General features: G+C 48.3%; 1 protein-coding gene and 1 non-coding gene across 4 annotated transcripts in view; both read left to right on the forward strand.

Annotated features, from left to right (window-relative positions):
• The window catches only part of BTBD9 (BTB domain containing 9), a 447,747-nt gene that overhangs the window by 213,455 nt on the left and 214,287 nt on the right, over positions 1-20,005 (forward strand). The gene's annotated exons all lie outside the window — the stretch shown is intronic.
• On the forward strand, positions 15,007-15,082 carry TRNAG-GCC (transfer RNA glycine (anticodon GCC)). Its single transcript has one exon. It is a non-coding gene; the product is annotated as a tRNA-Gly (tRNA).

Raw genomic sequence — 20,005 nt, forward strand, 5'->3', positions numbered from 1 at the left:
ATGGGACATTCCTAGGCTTGTATGAGAGGCACACCGCTAGGCGCTTTTGTATGTGTTCCTGACATTCTCACAGCGGGACTTGGATTTCTTCTTTAGAGGTGCGGGTCTGATAAGGCTTGCTTCTCCTTAACGATGCAGAGTAAGCACTGAAAGCCCTAATAGCTTCTGCCTGGGCCACTTCCTCCTATGAAATTTGTAACACTGAGGACAGGAGCGGGGCTGAGATCTGGAGACTTCTGAGTTGCCCTTTGTTCTGAGAGGATGAATTGGGGTGGATGGACCGTGTTTGCAGCGAGCTCCATGCTTTCCCCTGGAGTTCCAGCCTGCTCTCGTCCCCTGCTTTTCTGGCCAGCGCCAGTTGGGCGATAACAAGCCCGGGATGAAGCGCATCTGTGTATTGCCCCTTACCTGCTGATAGCAACTAGACGTGCTTCTGCTTGCTTGAGCTCTGCCCTCCCTGGTATCTCGGTGTTTGTTTTGAATTTGGGTTTTGGCAGAAATAGGTCCCACGCATGCCAGGCAGACTCCGGAATGTGTGTATAGTAGTGTGGGGTTTTGTTTTCTTGCTTTCTTTTTTAATTGACCTGCTCTGGGCTGCAGCTCTCAGATTTTAACTGTCTGGCCCTTCTATTGTCCTGAGCGAGCTGCTGGTAGTGAATGCGTCCTCTGTGTTGGAGATGGGCTGGATTAGATGCACATTGGTCTCTCCTGTTCCTTTTTCTAGTGAGTTGACCCACCTGGCCTGTCTGCTCTTCCACAACCTAATAGTCGAACAGAACCTGCTCCCTGGGAAAGGGAGAGTGCTTGTTCTCTGACTGCAGAGGGAGCAGTGGGCTGGCGCTCTAAAGGAGGAGATTTCTGTTAGCTACCTTTTTTAAAAAAATTATTCTTTATTGAGATATAATTCACCTACCATACAACTCACCATTTCACAGGGTGAAATTAAATGGTTTTGAGTATATTCATAGGCTCTGCAACTATCACCGGTATCTAATATAACATTTTCATCACCCCCAAAACAAGCCCTGTACCCCAACAGTCACTCCCATTTTCTCTCCCGCCTGCTCCTCCTGGCAGCCACCAATCCACTTTCTATCTCTGTGGCTTCGTCTATCCAGACATTTCACGTAAATGGAATCATACAATATGTGGCCCTGTGCGTGTGGCTTCTTCCACTCAACAGAATGTGTTCATGGTTCACCCATGTTGAGGCACATTCCAGAACTTCGTTCTGTTATTTGGCTGGATAATGTTTCGTTGTATGGATATACAGTATTTTTTTATTTATGCATTCATCGGTTTGTGAATATTTGGGTTGTTTTCATCTTTCGGCTATTATAAATAATGCTGTAGCCTGACCTGTGGTGACCTGTGGTGGCGCAGTGGATAAAGCGTCAACCTGGAAACGCTGAGGTTGCCGGTTCAAAACCCTGGGCTTGCCTGGTCAAGGCACATATGGGAGTTGATGCTACCTGCTCCTCCCCCTTCCTCTCTCTCTTTCTTCCCTCTCTATAATGAATAAATAAAATCTTAAAAAAAAAATAATGCTGTTATAAACACTTAGGTGCGACTTTTTGTGTGGACATACGTTTTTCATTCTCTGGCGCACACACCCAGGAGTGGGACGGCTGGATCGTATACTCACCGTATGTCTGACTCTCTGAGGACCTGCCCGACTGGCTGTCCCGGCTGCGTCACTGCATTCTAACCATTTCTGTGGGATGGCTCTGATTTCTCAGCCTCACCAACACTTGCTATTAGATGTGCGTGAAATGTCATCACGCTGTGGTTTCATAGGCAGTGTGCCTGGTCACTAATGATGTTGAACATCTTCTCATGTGTTAATTGGGTATGATATACATCTTTTTTGGAGAAATGTCTTATTTAGATCCTTTGCCCATTTTTAACTGAGTTATTCTTTATTTGTCCATGATGTAATTGGTGTAATTGGCTTATATGTCTTTTTATTGTTGAGTTTTAAGAGTTCTTTATATATTCTGTAAACTAGACCCTTAGCAGATATATGATGTAGAAATGATTTTCTCCCATTGTGTAGGTTGTCTTTTTACTTTCTTGATAATGTCCTTTGAAACACAAAAGTTTTAATTTTGATGAAGTCCAGTTTATTTTTTCTTGGTTGCTTATGCTTTAGGCTTTATATCTAAGAAACTGTTACCTAATCCAAGGTCATAAAAATACGCAACTGTGTTTTCATCTAAGACTTTTATAGCTGAAGCTTTTATGTTTAGGTCTCTGATCCCTTTGGGGTTAATTTTTATATATGGTGTGTGTGTATAGCATTCTTTTGCATGTGGATATCCACTGTCCCAGCACCATTTGTTGGAAAGACTATCCTTTCTGTCCTGGCCAGGTAGTTCAGTTGCTCAGGGCATCATCTTGATACAACCAAGGTTGCAGGTTCAGTCCCCAGTCAGGACACAAAATAGCATCAACCAGTGAATACAGCGATATGTTGTGGAACAACAAATCAGTATCTCTCTCTCTCTCTCACTCTCTGTTTCCCTCTTTCTCCCTTCCCTCCTCTCTCCCTCCCCCTGCCCTTCCCCCTTTCCCTCCCCGTTTCCCTTTCTCCCTCTTCCTTCCTCTCTCTGTAACATCAGTAAATACAGTATTTTAAAAAAGATTATCCTTTCCCCGATTGAATTGTCTTGGCGCCCTCGTCATAAATCATTGAGCATAGATGAAGTTCTGTCTCCTTGGTTCATGTGCCTGTCCTCATACCAGTGTGGCACTCTTGTGACTACTGTGGTTTTGTAGCCAGTTTTGAAATCAGAAAGTGTGAGTCCTCCCACTTCTTCCCCCTCACATTTGTTTTGCCTATTTTAGATCCTTTACATATGAATTTTAGGGTTTATTTTTATTAATTTTATTCTTTTTGGTGCTATTGTAAATTGAATCGTGTTCTTAATTTTGCTTTTAATAGTGTTCATTGCTCACATATCGAAATACAACTGATTTCTGTACATTGATTACATTAGCTACTTTTAAGCATATATTCTTTCTACAATTTCAAATATATCAGAACCAATTGATAAGGCAGTGGAGGTCTTCTCTGGGGTTCTTTTCAGGATGAGACTGTGACTAGCTAACATTTATCGGCGCTTGTTATACCCTAAGCTACGTGTGTTATACTGAATTATTCTCATGCAGTGTTTACCTTTACCTTCATTTTACATGGAAAGATCTTCGTTCATCATCCTACTGTTAATAAATAATTGGCAGAGGTGGGACTTGAACCAGATCTCTCACCCCCAAACCTGTTATTTTGACCACTTGACCATACTGCCTTTGAAGAATAACTCGAACACTAGTTCTACCGTGGAGGCCAGGCAATACGGAAATATTTTTTAGGTCTCTAGTTCTTGTCTGTTACTGGGGTCGATCATTCTGCTTTAGGTGAGCCTCTCTCCTGTGGGGAATTTCGGCGTCAGGGGCACCCGTTCGCAGGATGCAGGGGCGCATGGAGCCTGGGCGCAGGAGCTGGGGGTTGAGCAGCAGGAGGGGGATGAGGTGAGGGTGTGGCTTTGAGAGACATTTCGAAAGTAGAACACGATCCCTGTTATGTGTGGGAAATGAAAAAGAAAGAAAGAATGAAAGGTGACTGAGGTTTTTTAGCTTCAGTGACTGGATCCATGGTGACCACTTGCTGGAAGGGCGAGTAGGCCGGTGGGGAGGAGCTACCGCTCCTGCCTGTGGTGGGGGTCAAATAACTTAACAACCGGTTCTCGGCCCTACTGACCGTTCTAAGTATAAGAAAACGATGTATCGAAAGGTAGTTCATTATTTCACGCATGTAATACTTAAATAAGAACAATAAAAGAGGTACACAAAACTCGGTTATGTTGTTTCAAAATGTTAATGAAAGAATATTAAATAATACCTGACCAAAATAAACAATAAGACTGCTATTTAAGGTGTTTCCATCTTGCTTCTTGACTGGCGTCCTCACTTGCCATGTTTTCACCTGTGGACGGGATGAACATGACCACGGGCGCTTAGAACATGCTGTTGCGCAGATGGACATTAACGAAGAGTCAGGGCAGAGGCGGATGAAGGTCGGCTGAGACCCCAGGCGCAGAAGAAAGTATTGGGTCCCTTACATTAGAAAAAAGTGTCAAGTTGTGGTTTTGCGGGGCCCTTCAGAAGTCCGGGCCCAGGTCTTGCGCCCGGGGCATCCGCTGTTAAATCCGCCTCTGAGTAAGGAATGTAAATGTGTGATTTTCACGTCGGGCGGCCGCCCGGGCGCCTACCCTAGAGAGAACCCTGATGACAAGTGCCATTTTAACGACCGGTTTGCCAAAGTCAACAAAAAGGTATCGGTTCTGCAGAACTGGTGCGAACCAGCTGAACCCCCCGAGTGGGCACGTTGGGGCAGGAGAGGGGAGGTGGTGCTGTGTTCGAGTCCAGCACAGTGGGAAGACAGCCTGGTTCATGTTCTAGTTCATCACTCCCGACAGATACTGTGTACTCAACCGATATGTTGCTGGCTGTGCAATGGTAAATCAGACAGACCTGCTTTCCACCTTCACAGCTTTTATAATTACTGAAGGAGTTCGATGTAGTAAGTACAAAGTATATAAACAGTAATCCTGATACACTGTAGAGGGAAGGACCAGGGTGCCAGGAGAGGGCCGCGGGCCTCTGCCCTGGAGAAGGGGTCAGGGAGGAAGCCACTCCGGGTGTGTGACCTGCCGGATGTGTGGTGGGAGCCAGCCTGACTTAACGTGGGAGAGAGCGAACAGGCAGAAGGGAGGGTAGGTGTCTGTCTCATGCGATTCCGGTGAGGAGCAAAGAGAAAGTTCTCCTTACTCAGTTCATGAAAATTTCTAGCTTCGGCCAGTCACAAAGTAGATACTGAAAACAAACAGAACACAACCTTTTTTAAGGGGGTTACACTGACCATGAATACTTTCATCATCAGGAAGCCAGTTACCCTCACTGTGTAAAGGTAGGTGACGCCTGGGAGAGACTGAGCTGCCTGGAGAGGGTGTTTGCTGAGAGGAGCGGGTCTGGGATGGTACCCAGGGGGTGACCCTTGGGGAGAGTCAGAGAGGACGAGGGTGCGGAGGAGCCTGCGAGGAGTGGTCAGATGGGCAGCAGGACTGCCGGAGTGTTAGGAAAGGCAGGCAGAGGGACAGCATTGGAGGAGAAAGGATGGTTAGTCGTGCTAGGCATGCCTCAGGCTGTTGAGTGGGCAAACCTGAAGGAAGGACGTGGGGTGGCCCCTTAGGACACTGGATGACCTTTAAGATCAGTTTTAGGTCGGGCAAGGGAGCAAGGCAGCAGATTGAGGAGCTAAGTCAGGTGACACAGTGAACTGTGTGTGACCGTGAGTTCCTGAAGTTGGTAAGAAAGGGAAGGGGAGGTGGGGGTCGCATTCGAAGCCACTAGGGTGGAGGCAGCCATGTTGCTGAAGGACCTAGTCTGGGAGGGATGACCGGTGGAGAGAGAGCTGCTAATGGTCCTGGAGAGTAGGCGTAGCGGGTGGGCAGACGCAGGAAGGACCGGTGAGGGACGCAGGACAAGGTGGGGGTCAGGAACACAGCAGAGAGGTGTGCGTTAGAATGCTAGAGCGACGGGGAAGGGGGAGGGGTTCTGAAAGAAATGAAGGTGGGAAGACACCATGTCCCATGGTCTCCATTTCCTCCATGAACAGGAGGCAGGACTGCCTCTGGTAGCAATGGTGCAGGGGCTGGGCCCAGTGCTCTGGGTGGGAGAGAGGGCAGGTGTGCAGAGGCTGGGCCCAGTGCTCTGGGTGGGAGAGGGCAGGTGTGCAGGGGCTGGGCCCAGTGCTCTGGGTGGGAGAGAGGGCAGGTGTGCAGAGGCTGGGCCCAGTGCTCTGGGTGGGAGAGAGGGCAGGTGTGCAGGGGCTGGGCCCAGTGCTCTGGGTGGGAGAGAGGGCAGGTGTGCAGGGGCTGGGCCCAGTGCTCTGGGTGGGAGAGAGGGCAGGTGTGCAGGGGCTGGGCCCAGTGCTCTGGGTGGGAGAGAGGGCAGGTGTGCGGGGGCTGGGCCCAGTGCTCTGGGTGGGAGAGAGGGCAGGTGTGCGGGGGCTGGGCCCAGTGCTCTGGGTGGGAGAGAGGGCAGGTGTGCAGGGGCCGGGCCCAGTGCGAGGGCAGGTGTGCAGGGGCTGGGCCCAGTGCTCTGGGTGGGAGAGAGGGCAGGTGTGCAGGGGCCGGGCCCAGTGCTCTGGGTGGGAGAGAGGGCAGGTGTGCAGGGGCCGGGCCCAGTGCTCTGGGTGGGAGAGAGGGCAGGTGTGCAGGGGCTGGGCCCAGTGCTCTGGGTGGGAGAGAGGGTAGGTGTGCAGGGGCCGGGCCCAGTGCTCGGGGTGGGAGAGAGGGCAGGTGTGCAGGGGCTGGGCCCAGTGCTCTGGGTGGGAGAGAGTGGCGGGTGTGGCCCGGGGCTGGGCCCAGTGCTCTGGGTGGGAGAGAGGGCAGGTGTGCAGGGGCTGGGCCCAGTGCTCTGGGTGGGAGAGAGGGCAGGTGTGCGGGGGCTGGGCCCAGTGCTCTGGGTGGGAGAGAGGGCAGGTGTGCGGGGGCTGGGCCCAGTGCCCTGGGTGGGAGTAAGGGCAGGTGTGCAGGGGCTGGGCCCAGTGCTCGGGGTGGGAGAGAGGGCAGGTGTGCAGAGGCTGGGCCCAGTGCTCGGGGTGGGAGAGAGGGCAGGTGTGCGGAGGCTGGGCCCAGTGCTCGGGGTGGGAGAGAGGACAGGTGTGCAGGGGCTGGGCCCAGTGCTCGGGGTGGGAGAGAGGGCAGGTGTGCAGGGGCTGGGCCCAGTGCTCGGGGTGGGAGAGAGGACAGGTGTGCAGGGGCTGGGCCCAGTGCTCTGGGTGGGAGAGAGGGCAGGTGTGCAGGGGCTGGGCCCAGTGCTCGGGGTGGGAGAGAGGACAGGTGTGCGGGGGCTGGGCCCAGTGCTCGGGGTGGGAGAGAGGGCAGGTGTGCAGGGGCTGGGCCCAGTGCTCTGGGTGGGAGTAAGGGCAGGTGTGCAGGGGCTGGGCCCAGTGCTCTGGGTGGGAGTAAGGGCAGGTGTGCGGGGGCTGGGCCCAGTGCTCTGGGTGGGAGAGAGGGCAGGTGTGCAGGGGCTGGGCCCAGTGCCCTGGGTGGGAGTAAGGGCAGGTGTGCAGGGGCTGGGCCCAGTGCTCTGGGTGGGAGAGAGGGCAGGTGTGCAGGGGCTGGGCCCAGTGCCCTGGGTGGGAGCAAGGGCAGGTGTGCAGGGGCTGGGCCCAGTGCCCTGGGTGGGAGTAAGGGCAGGTGTGCAGGGGCTGGGCCCAGTGCTCTGGGTGGGAGAGAGGGCAGGTGTGCAGGGGCTGGGCCCAGTGCTCTGGGTGGGAGAGAGTGGCGGGTGTGGCCCGGGGCTGGGCCCAGTGCTCTGGGTGGGAGAGAGGGCAGGTGTGCAGGGGCTGGGCCCAGTGCTCTGGGCGGGAGAGAGGGCAGGTGTGCAGGGGCTGGGCCCAGTGCTCTGGGTGGGAGAGAGGGCAGGTGTGCAGGGGCTGGGCCCAGTGCTCTGGGTGGGAGAGAGGGCAGGTGTGCAGGGGCTGGGCCCAGTGCTCTGGGTGGGAGTAAGGGCAGGTGTGCAGGGGCTGGGCCCAGTGCTCTGGGTGGGAGAGAGGGCAGGTGTGCAGGGGCTGGGCCCAGTGCTCTGGGTGGGAGAGAGGGCAGGTGCAGGATGCTCTAGGAATGGAGGGGAGCCTGCAGGAAGGAGCAATGGCTCTGCAGAATCCGCTGTAACTAGGAAGTGTGGTCATGTTTTTTTCTCACGTCTGTGGTATCAATTCACATTTGTATAATAGACTATATTTGCAGAGCGCTTTTACATTGACTGCCTTATTCTGCCCTACTGTACCCTGTGAAACAGACAGATGTGTAGGTGCATTGATTATCACAGCTTCATTTGTCTTTTCTTCTTTCTCCTCTCTCTTACAGAAAAAGTACTCAATCACTGTCTAAGTATTTATTATCTACTATGTGCCAGGCACTGTGGATTCAACAGCCAACGAAACAGACAGTGCTGCCCTCACCAAAATTAAAGTCTGGTTGGGGAGGCAAATGAACAATTACAGTACAAATATGATGCGTATTGAAGTGAGGGAAAAGTACGGTTTTATAAGACAATATAGGAAGCATGTCGTATCAGCTAGAATTATACAGTTACATATTAACAGAGAACCCAAGTAACAGTGATTTAGGGTCACAAGTGTGCACCCGCATGTGAAAGAAGGCTGAGTACAGGCATTCTAGGAGTGACCTGGGGACCGTGAGACCAAAGGGCCAGGTTCCTTTTATGTTTCTGTTCTGCCATCGTGAGTCGCAGCTTCTGCCCTCGGCCACATTGTCCAAGATGGCTGCGGGAACTCCGGCTCCCGTGACAAAATTCCAGATCACAGGAAGGAAGAAGGGAAGACCCGTCAATCTTTTAGGGAGACTTCCTGGTTGTTTTACACAACCTACCTTCTTACGTCTCTGGTCACAACATAGTCAAATGGCTCCTCCTCGATTGTCACGAGGGAGTTTGGGAAGCGCAGTTTCCATTCCAGCCCATGCGCTCAGCTTACAGAACCACCAGGGCTCTTCCAATCAGAAAGAAGAGGACAGGCTCTGGGGCATGCAGTCCCCCGTCTCTGCTGCAGATAACCAAACCCGGTTAGTGTGGCCAGTGAGCATGTAGCGGAATGAAAACGATTCATAGCTCACTAGCCACCTCACCTGACTGCCAGGTAAACTGACCCCCAGGAAGGCAGGCTAAGTAAGTTGCCTCCGTTCACGTAACAAGTGGGTGGCGCAGCATAGCAGGAACTAGTCTTCATACTCCCAACCCAGCATTCTTTCTGTTGCACCCCTGCTTTCCGTGTGATTGTGTGTGTACAGTATTTGTAGTTGCAACTAATAGAGAAGTTTAAGATTTAGAGCTTTACTTGCGGATATTCTAGATAGTCTAACTCTAGGTTGTATTATATACATCATATTAAAGTCTAGAAAGATTAAGAAGTCAGTGGAATTTAGATGTGGTCCATTGAAAAGCTTTTTATAATGGATTTAATTTAGTTTTTGTTCAGAATCTCATTTGGCTTTTGAGACATAGTCATTTCTCAGTGTTTGCAAAGTGGTTGCAAATTCTTCCCACCATAGGACCTGCTATTATATCATAAAGAACAAGGCTGGTCCTGAACACCATTTATTTTAAGAGCAAACCTTTTCCGACTAAAAAAAAAACAAAACACAAAAACCCCAAACAAATGTTTCTCCATCTTAGTGCTAGGAAATGTATTTCACCTTTGGAAACCCACGATGTGACAAAAATAGTGTGATGACAAAGGCTCTGTGCTGAGGGGCAGGAGAACTCTGGGCAGGTCACTTCCCCTGGCCGGACAGTAAAATCATTGCCTTGAAAAGAACGGGCACGAGAATAAACTAGGAGAAAAATTCTGACTGTTTAGACTTATACATTAGAAATAAACAGATCATGTTAAATTGTGTTTCAGCCAGTATTTCAGTTTCTTCACCTTCCTTGTTAGAATTGACTTGCTTAGGGGTGTCCTTCTCCTCCTGAACTCTCGCCTCTGCAGGGAGGGGACCGCACAGCGGGGTCACTGAGCCGGTGGTGGAGGAGGGTGGAGACTCCCACTGTATCTTTAATTTCAGTTGTGCAATGACAACCCTCAAGAGGGTACCTACCCCCTTTGTCTTGGGTGTTTCACCTGAATAAGTGATACGCTGCTGCCAAGGGAGCCTTGGTTTCTTGGTGTGCTCCTGTACTGCTCACGTGCAGCTGGCTGGTCCGATGGTAGTGGGGTATCAGAACTTACTAACTTAGTGTCTCACGTGCAGGCTTACCGTGCCTGTTAGTGCCTGAGAGCGAGCGGAGCGAGCCAGTGGGTGGGTGGGGGGATGAGAGATGGGTACAAGAGGCACAAGGACACTTCTGCACCTTTCTCACCAAACCTTTCACCATAGACTGTGTTAAGGCTTAGAGAAGAGTTGAATGCCTACAGAAGTCATCTAGTCTAGTGATTTTCAAATGGTGTCCGTGAAACCCAGTGACGTGTCAGGGTCAGGTGAACAGGGGCTCCTCGTAGTTATGAACCACGTACCTTGAATGTTGTAAAGATCAAATGAAGTCATGTCACTTCCCTATTTAAAACTCTCCAGGACTCCCCTTTGCCTACAGAATAAAGCTTCAGGTCCTCAGCTTAAAGCACAGCGTCCTTCGTGATATGCCTAGTCTGTGCCCACATGGTGTTCCTCATGCGCCATGTTCCGATAGTACTGGACGCTTGCTGCATCCCAGAACTTGTCGGGCTGTTTCACTACTCTCTGGCTTTGCACCTGATGTTTCTTCTGAGCAGAATGGTCTCTGTCCAGCTGTCTTCTTGTCTCCATCTCTGTTATCCCCAGACATACCTCACCACTCATGTCCTTTGACCCTGCTCTGTTTCTGATATAGCACCCATCATGATCTAGAATGATCTCCTTAACATATTTATCTGCGTTCCCTGCTTCTCTCACGCTGCACGCTCTGCCCAGGCAGCCCCCTGGGCTCTGGTGGCATCAGTCAACAGAGCTGCTCGCCCCTCCCCGCCCGGATCTGTCTCCTGTGCTCTTTCAGTCGGCACACTGAGACGGCCACTGCATAGCTTCCCTAGAGCCATGCAGAGCACCTCACATTTACAGCCGACCACCTCAAGCTAACGAATCCTGCACTCCGTGTGTTCCTCTTCCTGTGTGCTCATCTCGGTGAAAGATGTCTAATCCTACACTCCGTGTGTTCCTCTTCCTGTGTGCTCATCTCGGTGAAGGATGTCTAATCCTACACTCCGTGTGTTCCTCTTCCTGTGTGCTCATCTCAGTGAAGGATGTCCAGGTGCCCCATTTGGAGAGCCGGACCCCATCTTTCATTCCTCCCCCTTCCGTATCCAGGCATTTCAGTTTGGGCCGTTCTTTCTCCTGGAATTCTTTCCCAGGCCACCCTCTTTCCCTATGTCCATGGCTACAAGCAGCGACACTTTCCTGGCCGACATGAACTGTATCAGCCTCTAGAACAGTGCTGTCCACTGGAAATAGTTTACATTTTTCTAGTAGCCACATTACAAAAGGTAAAAAGAAGGGGTTGAACACACAATATGGTGTACAGAGATGTGTTGTTGAATTGTGCACCTAAAACCTGTATAATTTTGATAACCAGTGTCACCCCAATACATTCAATAAAAAAGGAAAAAAAAAAACCCCAAAATAAAAAGCTCTTGAGTAAACCAAGAAAAAAGTAAAAAGAAGTGAAAACAATTTTAATAATGTATTTCATTTAAACTAGTATATCCAAATTATAATCAATTCAACTTGTAATCAGTATTTAAAATGATTTATTATATATCTTTAAACCACTTTACTTAGGTACAATAGATATAACAAACAGCTGCAGACACGTTATGTATGTAACCTGAGGAGTGTGGAAGTGAGTAGATGCCTATGAAACCAGTCTGTTGCCAGAACATACCCTTCCCCTCCAGAAGTTTCCTCCTGCCCTCTCTATTTATGACGATCATGGTAGATACACCCCCTTAGCAAATATCTGAGTATAAAAGTACGGTATTGTTAACGATAGGCACTAAGCTATACAGTAGATCTCTAGGTCTTATTCGTCTTACATAACAGACTTTGTGCCCCTTGCCCTCCCTGTGAGCCCCTCCCCTGGCCCCTGAGAACTATCATTCTGGCCTCTGCTCTGTGGATTTGACTAGTTTGGATTCCTCATGTGGGTGATACCATGTGGATTTTGTCCTTCTGTGTGTGGCTTATTTCACTTGAGCATAATGTCCTCCAGGTTCACCCCTCTTGTCACAAATGACAGGATTTCCTTCTTTTTTTTTATAAGGCTGAATAATAGTCCATTGTTTAAATATCTCAGATTTTCTAATATAAAAAATATCAATGAAGTACTTTAAACTCCCCTTTTTTAATGCTAAATTTTCAAAAACCCGTGTGTATTTTATAGTTACAGTGCGTCTTCATTCACATTAGCCACACTTTTGCCTCTAGGCACCTGCAGTTAGTGGCTACTCTATTCATCGTTACAGCTTTGCCGTGTAAAGCGTGAAGCCAGGAACAGAGCGCTGATAGTCTTTGGTGGGTTTCAGCCCAGAGTGGGGAAGGGGAGGGTCGGGCAGGGAAAGCTGTGGTGCAGCGCATGTCTGCCGGCCACCGCCCCACAGCCTCCGCGGACACAAGCAGGCTCTTCCCTCCCGGTCTGTTTCCTGTTGATCCAGGTTCACCCAGGGGGAGGTCAGCTTCTCTGCACTGCCTTCAGCCCCTTGATGGCTGTTTGGAAAGCAGCCTGACATTCTATCCAGTCTGCCAGCGGAAGGGTGACTCGGCATGGGTTAAAGAGAAAGTTGGAGGAGGTTGAGAGAACCGTCGAGTCAACACTAGGTTTGCACCCAGTACAGTGACTCAGCGTTTTGACTCTGGTTTTGTCCTTGTTCAGTACATTTAACATACTTAGTCGCTGCTTTAGCTGACTGTAAACTGGACTCTTATCATTTCCCTATTTTAAAAACTCCAGTGACGCCCCTTTGTTCTGAGGGCCAAGTCTAATACCCGTTTTCAAAGTATTACTTGCTCTAGCCCTTTCTAGCTTCTGGTCTCAACCACCTCCCATTTTAAATGCTGTTTATTACCATGGTTTTTGCTCCGGAAGACTCACCTGACCATAAGACACACCTAGGGTTTTAAAAAGAAAAATAAGAAAAAAAATATTCTGAACTAAATGGTGTGTTAAAATATTTAATAGCCCTGGCCAGTTGGCTCAGCGGTAGAGCGTCAGCCTGGCGTGCAGGGGACCCGGGTTCGATTCCCAGCCAGGGCACATAGGAGAAGCGCCCATTTGCTTCTCCACCCCCCCTTCCTCCCTGTCTCTCTCTTCCCCTCCCGCAGCCAAGGCTCCATTGGAGCAAAGATGGCCCGGGCGCTGGGGATGGCTCCTTGGCCTCTGCCCCAGGCGCTAGAGTGGCTGTGGTCGCGGCAGAGCGACGCCCCGGAGAGGCAGAGCATCGCCCCCTGGTGCGCAGAGCGTTGCCCCTGGTGGGCGTGCTGGGTGGATCCCAGTCGGGCGCATGTGGGAGTCTGTCTGACTGTCTCTCCCCGTTTCCAGCTTCAGGAAAAAAAAAAAATTAGTATTTAATAAAATACCGTATTTTTCACTTCATAAGATGCACAGGCATTTTCCCCTCCACTTTTGGGAGAAAAAAAGTGTGTCTTATGGAGCAAAAAATACGGTACCTACCTATTGCTGGGTTATAGATTACCCTAAACATAATAATGTAATTATTATCTCACAGATTCTATGGGTTAGGAATCTGACTCGCTTAGCTGGGTAAGGTTCTAGCTTGAAGTCTTTTATAGCCAAAATGTCGGGCAGGGCTGTAGTGATCTGAATATTTGACTAGATTTGAAGGATTCATTTTGAAGATGGCCACATACATGGTTAGTAAGTTGACACTGCCCATTGGCAGAGGCTGTGGCTCCTCTCCGATTTGGCATTTCTAGAGGCTGCCAGAGTATCCTCACAGCGCCGTGTCTGTCTTCCCCAGGGTGATCCAACAGAGAGCAGAGCAGACGCCACATGTTTTAAATCTAACTTCAGAAGCCACACACCATCGTTTCCATGATACAGTATGTTGTTATGGGAGGGAACTACACAAGGACATGGTGAACAGAAGACAACCCTTGGGGCCACATTGGAGGCCAGCTACCACCAAATGATGCTCCTATAGAATTTCAAGTCCTTCTAACATGCCTTGATCTATTCTCATGACAAAAGAAGTCTTTCTTCTGTTTGTCTTCTTGTTTGCCTTTCTCTTGTTTATCCTCCACCAGTGGCATCTTTATTCCGTGCTATCAGAATACCGCTGTGTCTTTCTCCTGTTATAGCACTTAACACATTTTATTATAGTTGCTGTTTCCCCCATTAGACTCTGCGTTACTGGGGGCAGAGACCCTTTCTTGCCGCTTCATTATTGTATTCCCCCGTACCCAGCACGATGCTTGACAACACATTGCAGGTGCTCAGTAAATAGCTGTTGGTTGGAAAGATGGAGGAAGGGTGGCTGAGTGGATGCATGAAGATTTACCAGACATCCTGTCCTGCTCTTTTCTCGATGCCGAGGGTATAACAGTGCCTAGCACAGATGATAGGCTCCTCATACACATCCCTTTCTTTTTCCTTATCTTTCCTCCTGTTTTTATTAATAGAATAAAGATTTTGAGAGGCTCAACATCTCAGTGGGTCTGTCATTAGTGGTAAATTTGATTATTTACATAAACTCATTTCTTGTTTATTTCTTATTTCAATTATTGCTGATATTCCCCTGTAAGTCAACATTGCTATAATATTTCAGCTAATTTATACTTGTGTTTAATAATAATAACTGTTCATTCAGGCTTAAGTGGATACCTTGAACAGGAAGGGTGTTTCATGAATGCTGTATAAATTCAACCTATTGGTACATGCTTTTTACTGAGTAATTATGGTGAAGCTTCAGATTGTATGAGAAGCAAATAGGTTTTCTTAGATCTTGATTCTGTTAAGACAAGGACTTACTGACATGTAAGTTGAAATAAATTGTTTCTGTTTCTGGCTTGAAATTTAGGAGAAAGTTGACCTACTATTTGGCATTTGATTGTTTTTGAGGCCAGTTTTCTTCAGCTACCCTGCTGGCTATGCAGAAAGGTAGCAAGTGAAAGGGAGGCTGGCCAACAGGGCCGGCCCCGCCCCTTCGCATGTGCGGACGGGGTCAATCACCAAGAACCCTCTGGTAATAAAGCAGTAACACAGTAAATAGCATGTGGTCACGTGTTCCTTCCACTCTTTCCATTTCCTTTAAAAATCATTGTCTCATTTTATATTTTTCTGTCGTTTTCTGCCTTATAAGTTAATTCTGTATTTGTTTTGTTGACTTTTGATTTCAGAGTCCCAACCAGAGGTTATTAAAAGGGCTTTGCAGCCCTGGCCGGTTGGCTCGGTGGTAGAGCGTCAGCCTGCCGTGCAGGAGTCCCGGGTTCAATTCCCGGCCAGGGCACACAGGAGAGGCACCCATCTGCTTCTCCACCCCTCCCCATCTCCTTCCTCTCTGTCTCTCTCTTCCCCTCCCGCAGCCAAGGCTCCATTGGAGCAAAGATGGCCCGGGCGCTGGGGATGGCTCTGTGGCCTCTGCCCCAGGCGCTAGGATGGCTGTGGATGCAACAGAGCGATGCCCCAGATGGGCAGAGCATCGCCCCCTGGTGGGCATGCCGGGTGGATCCCGTTCAGGCGCATGCGGGAGTCTGACTGCCTCCCCGTTTCCAGCTTCGGGAAAATGCAAAAAACAAAAACAAAAACAAAAACAAAAAATGGGGCTTTGCAATTGGAAAGAACAATATTCAAATTCTGACAACCACTTCTTTCTGGCCGCATGTGGTTGGACAAGTTTCTTTATGTCTCTGAATCTCGTTGTTTTAGTACGTAAGACAAGAATAGAAAAGACCCCTTCCTAAGGTTGTCATCAGGCTCAGTAATGAATCTGACATAAAGTGCCTAGTGTGGTCTTTGGCACAGAGTAGCTGCTCAGTCTAGATTGATAATGCCACCCTTCCTCATCTGTTTTTCTTGGCTTGAATCAGTGCTTAGCAGTGTGCTGGGGGACCAGGGTCCTGCTGCCCCAGGAGTAAGTCACTGATTCTGGCAGAGCGGTCATGCCCCAGGCCACCTGGCAAAACTCAGTCTGCTCTCCTCCTTAGGTCACTGTGGGGACCAGGGGCCTGCTGCCCCAGGAGTAAGTCACTGATTCTGGCAGAGTGGTCATGCCCTAGGCCACCTGGCAAAACTCAGTCTGCTCTCCTCCTTAGGTCACTGTGGGGACCAGGGGCCTGCTGCCCCAGGAGTAAGTCACTGATTCTGGCAGAGCGGTCATGCCCTAGGCCTCCTGGCAAAACTCAGTCTGCTCTCCTCCTTCGTTCACTGTGCCCACCAGGCTGGTGCCGCTCGAGCGTCTTGTGCTTTCCCTGGGCGCGTTTTCTCTCCTCTCTTGTGTATTTCCTTCCCTCTCTGACCTTGTTTTCTTCTCCTTCCTGTCGGTGGTGATGGGTACCCCTCGAGCCTTGCTTCCTTTCACTTGCTGCCATCAGCAAGACTGGCTCCTTACCGCACCTGCCTTTCCAGCGCCATAGCGTCTAGACTCCGGGAGAAGGCCCCTCCTCCTGGAAGCCTAGCGCCCCAAACTCCGAGCTGGGATTTCTCACTCAGGGCTTGTCTTGGTGCCTTGACACGATGTGCTTGTTTGGGTGACGTGTCCTCCTCCTTGTCCGTATCCTCATCAGAGAGAGCTGTCTAGAAGGAATGTGATGGGCCCCACAAATAAACTGTCTGGGGCATCCACATCTTGAGCTGAGTGGCCTGTTAAAACAGGTCCGTGTCAAAAGTGATGAATAGTTTTTGTGGATTTTGAGCAAGCTGCCCATCGATCAGCCGCTGCGTAAGGAGAGAGGGGCTGCGAGAGGAGCAGGCGTCCCGCTGCCGCCCAGAGCCTCCTGCCTCTTCTCTGCACTTCATTTTCTTGCTAATGAAGGAACCGATTGGTTGAGAGCGATCAATGCTGACCTATTAGGATCAGACACTGTTTTGGCATTGCCAAGGCAATTAAATTCAGCAGGGTGAGGATTAGAGAGAAAATGGCTCTGAAGAAAGGGAAAGGGGACTTTTTATTCAGCAACAACCACCCTAGTGTTAGAGGTATGAAAAGGATTAGTTAAAAAAAAGTCATTAGAGTGTTTTCTTTCTTGGTAAAATAATCAGAAGACTTGTTGACATTAGTTCTTAGATTTAAGGAGATAGGAAGCTCTGCTTCACTGATCTGACTTAAGGTGCGGACCTTTGCTATTGTCCTCTTTCCTACTTAAAGCTGTGACCCAACCACAAGCCTTCTCTAAGAGACTGCACTGTGTAGTGGGGACTGTGACCTGCATGTGCTAGACTTTCCAAAGGAACTCTGATTTTAAGTAGCTGGACCCTCCTCATTCCCTTAACAGATGATGTGATTCACAAATTGTTCGTCTATCACTGAAGACTTGATGGAGAATGTGCTACATTAGACCCTCGAGAGTAGGGTTCATGAGCTGATCGTCTTGACACCTACACCCCTCCTAATTCTTTCGGCCAAGCTGGGCTCCTTCCACGAGGTGCTCAGTAAATATTGGAGTAAGCTGACCGAGACATTGACTGAGCATTGACTGAAAGAACAAGAGGTTGCATCTTTAAAAACAGGTAGCATTGGGGTAGCATTTGAAGACTTGGTATTTCAGGGTTATGGAGAGGGCAGGAATGAGTCGAGTAGGTTAAGGAGACATAGGTCCTTTCCAGAATGGAAGGCATGCACGAAAGCAGGAGTCCCCAGACTTTTGGATTTCACCAACCCATGCAATTCCAGAAGCAATGTTGCCAAGTAAAAACGTTGAGTGTCACTGCTGTTCCATAATACCAAAATATAGAGTGGCTATAATTTTGTTTTTAAAAAAGGCAGTTCTTTAAATTGCTTATATTTTGCTGTGTTTTCTAAATCTGATGTAGTTGTTGGGTTTTGTAGGAGAGCTGTTTGCACAGACACAGTCAGTGGGCTCTTAGTCCTTGGAGAGTACCTCCCTCAAAGTTGTCCCTAAGGGTACCTTTCATAGACTACTGATGGACTGATTGCTCAGGAAGTAACTGAAGCATTCTTGCCACCATTTCTTTGTAGTAAGATCGGAGCCACATAGAAGCTAAAGCAGTGGTAACAGTGAAGGCAGTTCTCTACACATTCCTCAGAATTGCATTAGGGCCTTGATTTAGAGGTGGTAGCTAGATGTCTACACCTGGCTGATTTTTGATTCCCCACTGGTTTCCATGCTTTTTGTCTTGACTTACATGTCATCTAAGGGTGCCCCTTTTTTCTTGCACACCAGTACTTTAAAAACCATCAACATCCTAATCATCAAGGAAGTGCCAATTAAAATTATGAGACATCACTTCACACTCACCAGGGTGGCTAGAATGAAAAAGTTTGATAATAACAGGTGTTGGCAAGGCTGAAGGATGTAGATGAGTTGGAACGCTCATACACTGCCGGTGGCAATGTACAAATGGTGCAGCCATTTTTACTTCGGGAAACAGTCTGACAGGCCCTCAAAAAGTTAAATACAGAGTTAGCATTTGACTCTGCAATTCCACTTTTAGATGTATACCCAAGAGATGTGAAGACATATGTCCACATGTGAACTTGAATGTGAATGCTTATAGCAGCATTATTCATAGTAGCCGAAAGATGAAAAAACCCACATATCCATCAGCTGATAAAACTGATAAATAGATAAATGAAATGTGGTATAGCTGTGCAATGGAGTATTACTCAGCCTTTCAAGGGAATGAGGTGCTGATAACATGCTACAGCCAGATACACCTTCAAAATGTGATGCTAAGTGAACGAATCCAGTCACAAAAGGTCACACATTATATGACTCGATTTATGTGAAGTGTCCAGAGTAGGTGCATCTGTGGAGACAGCAGCGGTGGCTGAGGGCGGGGGGTAGACAGGCAGGCAGGTTGGCAGCTGAAAGGTACAGGGGTGCTTTCTGAGGGAATGCAAATGTTCTCAAATGGATGATGGTGTTGGTTGTACACCTCTGTGAATACGTTGCAAACCACTGAACTGTATACTTGAAATGGCTGGATTCTATGGTATGTGAATTGTATCTTACTAAGGCTGTTACAGAAAAGATTAAGTGGACACCCCTCATACAAGTGTATTTACTCATAAGTTATGTATGTGTATATATATAATGTGTGTGTATATACATATATATTTATATATATTATATATACACTCCTGTACTATTTATGTACATTATAAAACGTAAAAGGTTTTAAAGTATACAATAAAGGTAATGGTAATATAAATTCTAGTATTCTCTGTCTGTAATCAATGAGCTGAAATCTTGCGGGCCCCTGGAGTGTATGCATCCCACTTGGAAACTCCTTGTAGATTGCATGGTGGGGAGGAATGTGTGTGAGCCAGGCCTGTGTAGGAGGCTGGATTTCCCAAAAGCAGTGTTGGGAAGTCCAGGGAGCGTGACGTGACCGTCCCGTGGAAATGTCTGGCGGGTCTCTGCCCTGAGGGAGAGTGAGAGCCGCCTGCGTTCTTACAGTCTGCACACTCCGATACGCGCCCGCACCACTGAGAGACTATTTCCAGTCGCCTCATTGCACCACCAGAAGGAAGTCTGAGTGGCATGTGATGACAGTCAGTGATGGCCCTGTAACCTCATACTTCATAATTACTACTAGAATATATTCAATATGTATGTAAGACCCTACAGAGAGAGGAAGGAAAACATTCTGTTCCCAACTGAGTGACACAGAGCTGTATTTTTATTAAGAGCTTTGGCTGACAATATAAGTTATAAATCACCAACATGAAGCTTGAGGCACCAGAAGCCAGAGAAAAAATATAACCTGTAAAAGATACCATTCTGATATAGTTTTTAGTATTCATAGTGCCCGTGATTTTAAAGCTATCATATACCAGATTAAGGCATCTAATTTTTTATTCAGTATTTTCTTTCTTCGGGTTAGTTAGTTTTCCTGAGATTTTTATGCTATTTCTTTATCGATTGATGATAATTAATTTGGTATTTCTGTATTCAAGTGATTGGTTCTTGACAAAGGTGATGAATAATTACTGCATTTTTTTTCATACAATCTCTGTATACTGTAAAGTCCCTCTAAAGTGGTTCAGTTGTGAAAGGGAACTCCCAGCAGTATCTAGCACAGGGCTTTAAGGGGAGTGCAGATGGTAATGCATGTGTGTTGGTGGTGCTGCTGATGTTGAAGGGTTAAAGGAGAGTATTTTGAAATTCCCTGGCTCTGTTTGAAACAGACAAAGAACATGGTATTGCATTTGCTTGCTTGTTTGGTGCAGTAACGCAGGTAGCATTAA

The sequence above is a fragment of the Saccopteryx leptura genome, chromosome 1, assembly GCF_036850995.1.
Source record: "Saccopteryx leptura isolate mSacLep1 chromosome 1, mSacLep1_pri_phased_curated, whole genome shotgun sequence".
Taxonomy (NCBI): domain Eukaryota; kingdom Metazoa; phylum Chordata; class Mammalia; order Chiroptera; family Emballonuridae; genus Saccopteryx; species Saccopteryx leptura.